Source organism: Elaeis guineensis, chromosome 5 (genome assembly GCF_000442705.2).
Source record: "Elaeis guineensis isolate ETL-2024a chromosome 5, EG11, whole genome shotgun sequence".
NCBI classification, from domain to species: domain Eukaryota; kingdom Viridiplantae; phylum Streptophyta; class Magnoliopsida; order Arecales; family Arecaceae; genus Elaeis; species Elaeis guineensis.
Genome location: NC_025997.2, coordinates 21,776,119 through 21,781,964, shown reverse-complemented (window position 1 = coordinate 21,781,964; position 5,846 = coordinate 21,776,119).

Below are 5,846 nucleotides of genomic sequence, written 5' to 3'. Positions count from 1 at the left end.
ACGGACAACAGAAAGTACTTCTTACAACCAGAATAAACATCACTTTGTGCATCTCTTAATAGATGATCAAATCTATCATTTATAGATATGTTACTGTCCTCTTCAGCTTCTTGTCTCGGAATGGAATGCTGATGTTCTGCTCTCGCTTCTACATTTACTTCAAATAATTCCGGATGAAGATCCTCTAAAATTTCTCTATCTTCTTCACCGAGTGTTTGTCTTTCACGACTGCATGATCCACCGACTGACGACGGATTTATGAGACTCCTGGACAACATGCTCGAGCTAGTCGGCAAATCTTTACCATGACAAGTCCATCTCTTGTAAGTCACATCTATACCGTATTCGTATAAATGATTCTGAATGTCCGATAAGGTACACCAAAATAAATTCCTACATCGACGACATGGACAACGAGCTTTTCCATCTTCTCTAGTATGATTGGACGCCACATTCATAAAAGTCGTCACACCCGTAATATACTCGGGACAGAACTTATCATGCAATGACATCCAACCACGATCCATACCTACATATTTATGATGCAAACTATACAATCAATTTTATGTAATAATAGTTGACTAACGTCTTATATCTCCTACCTATAGGGTGATGGTCCTATTCCATTCAGAAACGTAAGAATTTAATATTGCAATACATGTCTTCTATACCAAAAAAATTTTGACAGCATTTCGACGCAGTTCTCCAGATACACAAGCATTAAAATTGTGCTATGTATCCAGAGAACATGATCGAAAATACCGACAAAACTCTGCGATATAGAAGCACATGTGTTGCAATATTAAATTCATTCACGTGCCCAAACTGTCCACGAGAACAATTCGAGAATAGTGTGTAAAGCACCAATATTTTTTTTATAAAAAAAAATATTGGTTTATGCACGCTATCCTCGAACGAAAATTCTAAGGCTTATAAACTTGTTATGCTACAATTAATATATTATTATTATAAATATTTTTATTTTTAAAATATTTTTAAATCATGATTAAAATTAATTATATCAAACAAATAATTATATCTAACATTATATCTAATTACTAAAATAATAAATAATTACTTCTAATGGCTAAAATTTATTAAGAAAAAAAATTAAAAAATAAATAAATTAAAAAAATGGTTCTCACCTTCAACTCTTCCATGAACAGTGATGGTGATAGTGACGGCAACCGACGATGGCGGTGGCGGCCCGGCGACGGCGGCGGCCCTATGAAACCAGACAAGCCAGGTAAGGGAGGGTGACAGAGAAAGTAAGAGATCGACCTTCAACTCTTTCTCAGGTAAGAGACTGAGAAAGAAAATGAGGGAGGGAGACAGGGGAGGGAGGGGTCGACCAGTGGCGGCGACAGCCTTGCAGACCAGGTAGAACGCGCGGCAGGCGGCGGCGGGGGACGGGAGGCCGAAGCGGCGGGCGACGCCGCGGAAGGGGGCAGCGTGGGCGAGGCGGAAGAGGGGCAGAAGAGGAGGAAGAAGATGAAGGAGAGGGCTCTAGAGTTAGGGTTTCGAGGGATTGGAGGGAACCGGAGGGAAGGAGGCAGAGAAGAGGGAGGATTCGAGGGACAGGGTTTGGGAGGGGAGGAGGAGGAGGTCGGAGTCGGAGAGGAAGCGGAGGGAGAGGGAAACGGTGGAGGCGAGGAGGGAGAGGACAGGCGAGGAGGGAAACAGTGGGGGAGGGAGGCCTCGACCGACGACGGTGGTGGGAAGGGAGGACTCAACCGGCGGTGACACAGTGGAGACCGAGAGGGAGACTGTGCGCAGAGGAGAGGGTGCGAGGCGGGAGGGAGATGGCGCGCTGGGGGGTGGGCTCGATCAGCGACGGGGGGCAGGCTCGAGCGACGACGGTGGCGGGAGGGAGGGCTCGACGGCGGTGGGGAGGGAGAGAGAGAGAGGATGGTGGTCGGGAGGGAGAGAGAGAAGGATGGTGGCGGGAGGGAGAGAACTTATCGGGAAGGAGACCGACGACCGGGGAGGGAGGACTGTCGTCGGAGATCGGGGAGGGAAAAAATTTTGTCGACGCGGCGGCGTGGGGAGATCAAGAGGTATTTGAATTAGGGCCCTATTTCAAAGTATTTTTTTTAATTAAAAAATATGTAGTGACGAAATCAATTCATTGCTAAAAGTAAATATTTTGTCACAAAAAAATATATTTTTTGCAACAAAAATTTTTTCATCGCAAATGATTAATTTTTTGCAACGAAAATTTAATTTCGTCGCAAATATAAAAAATGATCGTAAAATCAAGTTTTTGCAACGAAATAAATATTTCGTCGCATAAAATCAAATTTTTTGCGACGTAATTATTTTCATCGCAAAAAAAAAAATTAGCAACGAAAAATTTTTTCGTCACCAAAAAAACTATTTTTTTGCGATGAAAAAAATTTCATCGCTAAAGATCAATTTCTAGCAATAAATTTAAAATTTCATCGCAAAATATTCAAATTTTTTCAACAAAATAAAATTTAGCGATGAAATAGTTTCGTCACTAAATATAAATAAAATTGATCAGAAAAGCCTTTATTTTTTGCAATGAAATATCAATTTCGTCGTAAAAAATATCATTTTTTTGCGACAAATTTTTTTTTATCACAGAAAAATATTTTTTTACTACGAAAAAAATATTTCATCGCAAAAAAAAATATTTTTTGCAACGAAAAAAAAGTTCGTCGCTAAAGATCAACTTCTAACAACAAAAATAAAATTTTCGTTGCAAAAGATATAACTTTTTGCAATGTAATTTTTTCGTCGCAAATACCTGATATTTGGAGACGAAATTTAAATTTCATTGCAAAAGCTTAATTATTTGTGATGAAATAAATTTCGTCGCTAAAATTTCATTGTTAAAAGTCAAATTTCTTGTAGTGTGTAAGATGTGATATGTCTCACCGACTATTATTCTCTTGTCACCAATGCATCACAGCATTTGTGAGGTATAAGATATGATTGTTAAGTACGATGCCACCCTAGTATCAAACTTGGCCTCCAATTTCTTTCCCAAGTGCTTGACAAGATTCTCATTAGAGATTATAAGTATTCATATATTTTTTGGAAGAATAAAGCACAAAAATCTAACCCATTTTTTTTAGTCAAGTATAATATGTTATAGTTCAGCATGATGTCTCCTCTTCAAATTTTTTCTCCAATTTCTTTTCTTATGTGCTTGATTAGATTTTTCATTACAAAGCTATTTTGTCAAAGATTTATTATAATTATTAATTTATCTAACCAGTTTATATGTTAAGATCGATGATAGAGAGCCATTCAAATACGGGCTAGATTAGAATCACAGCTTTCCAAATAAGTTTTATAAATAGTCATCTATTTATTTAAAAATATTTTAAAAAATCAAAACGAGTTATACATCCAGATTCTCAAAAGTTTTGTCCTTTATAGGATCCTTTTCCATAAATTTTGTTCATAGTATAACAAAGCCTACCTTTAAGCCTAAAAATATATTACACAACCTCTACAATTATATATCATGTCCTGATCTATCAAAGGCTGCAAATAGGTTGAGTTGACTTGTATCCAACCCGATCTGACTCGATCAGATCAGATCTGAATCGTTTTAAAAGATTTGTTGAGTTGAGTCGAGTTCTAAAATTGGATTCGTTCTATGTTCTGGATCGGATATGGGTTTATTAAATTCTGATTTGATCCGATTTGCTGAGACTTCTGCGTTGATTTAGATCTTATAATGAATAATCTAATCCGATCTGATCTAGACCTAGTATAGAACTCGAATGGAATGAGCCCATCATACTCACTCGAACCAGAGCACGATGTCGAATTCATCCTGAGTCATCACTTATTGTTTTCTCAACCTTGGTCTTAAACTCTCTCGCTTCTTCTCAAATCACTTATCTGTTCTTCCTAAATCGCATTTTTTCTATTTGTCACTTTTTTGATTCCTTCCCAATTGATCTCCCTTCTCTCCTACAGAACAGCTAGTGAAATAGTGACAACTTTGGAGTTTGGCGAGGTAGTGACTGAGATTCATCTTGAGGTATGTCTACATTGTTCTTCGCCTGCAAGCCTTTGTCGGTCTAAAACCCTAGATTTTATATCTCAGTTCATATCCACTCCTCCGTACTTTCTTGTTTCTCTTCCATTCTCCATTTGAAACTCTAGGTCTTGGCCTATATTGTTCTTGTCCATCCTCCTTGGCTCCTTTCAAAATTCTAGGTATCCGCCTACCTTGTCCCCCTCTATCCTCTTTTCTTTCCTCATTGCCGTGTCATCTTTGCTTCACCGCCATGTCCTTGATCACTTCCCTATCATTTCCTCCTCGCTTGGTTGGCAATGATTGTTATTATTATCATAGAGAATAATAATTAATACTAGGCTCAACACTCAAATATTATTAAACTCAGAATCATGTCCTATTTCTTTCTTGAGAGAAAGAACCATAGTGTTTTAGATAAAAGAAACACTCAGATGCAAAAAGCTATGGGCCTATATTGGCCCTCATTAGTCCATGTCAAGAAAAGAGACTTAGAGATTGGAGATCTTTTGAGGCTCTTGAAATAGAAAGAATTCCAGCAATATTGACCTACTAATTGTCCCAGACAATATAAAAATTAGCCCACAAGTCTTCAATCTTCATCACCAAGTTATGTATCCACGCCTTCATAATCAAGCAGCTTGACCATTTGGACTTTGACCTTTCACATCTAATGAGGGTTGATCTTGACTAATGCTGCTTGCATGGAGAATGATTTTTGGGAAGACCTTTTTCTTCCCCTATTCTACCGGGACAAAAAACAAAATCAGCGAACATGCCATCTCTACAAGATGATAAAGTTTTTCTTTGTATGCACTAAGAATTCATGATATTTCATTTTTTTTCAAAATATTGTTTGTAATTTCTACTTTTAATACAATTTTCAATTCACATTGTTATCTGCTTGTTATCTTCAAAATGTTTCCATTTCCAGATTCTCTCTCACTTTAATAATGATCATGTTAATAGCTCAACATTTCCTAAAAAAATCTTTGTCAAGTTAATGGGCTAGTAGTTTAGACACATCTTCAAAAATCTTGTTGTTAATAGGAAAAAAGAATGTTCTTGGTTGGTTAGCAGGTTCGACCATTTCATAAAACATTAATGTGATTTTGTCAAGTTATTATAAGCAAACCAAGTCAACTAGACTTAATCCCAAACAATCTCCTAAACTCCTAAGTTTGCTGTCACCAACTTGATTTCTATTAACCATACTAAAATTCTATAAGTGGTCGTGTCATCTCCTGTATCGCCGTATGTTAGACTCCAGTGAGCTGCAGAACTTCAGGAATGTAATATTAATGGTCAGAAGTTGGCCAGGGATCAATATCTATGGGGTTTCTATAAACATTTTAATATATAATTCAAAAGGAGGAAAAAGATTCTCCAATCAAATCAAAAATTGGATGGTTATACATGTAATATGCATTTCATTCAAGATGCAACTGATGCATGCCAATTATTTTGATAAGCGACATTGTAGTGTGGATAGCACTGATGTTACTCTTATATTGTTCGGGACTTGAGAATCTTCCTTTTATATTGTTTGGGACAATTAGTTTATTGCTCTGAAAATTGGACCAATTTTCTCTTTAAGAACCACGTTATCGCTTGCTGGCCGGATTACCTTAACCAACTCTATTCTAAATGCCATACCCGTCTTCTGGATGTCTGTGGCGAAACTACCATCAGCGATCATATCGAAAATCAATCATCTTTGCAGAAGGTTTATTTGGGATAGCCAACATTCTACCAGCAACATCAAACATTTGGTAAGCTGGGGTCAAGTTTGCAGGCCAAAAAATTTTGGAGGTCTCGGTGTTAAGAA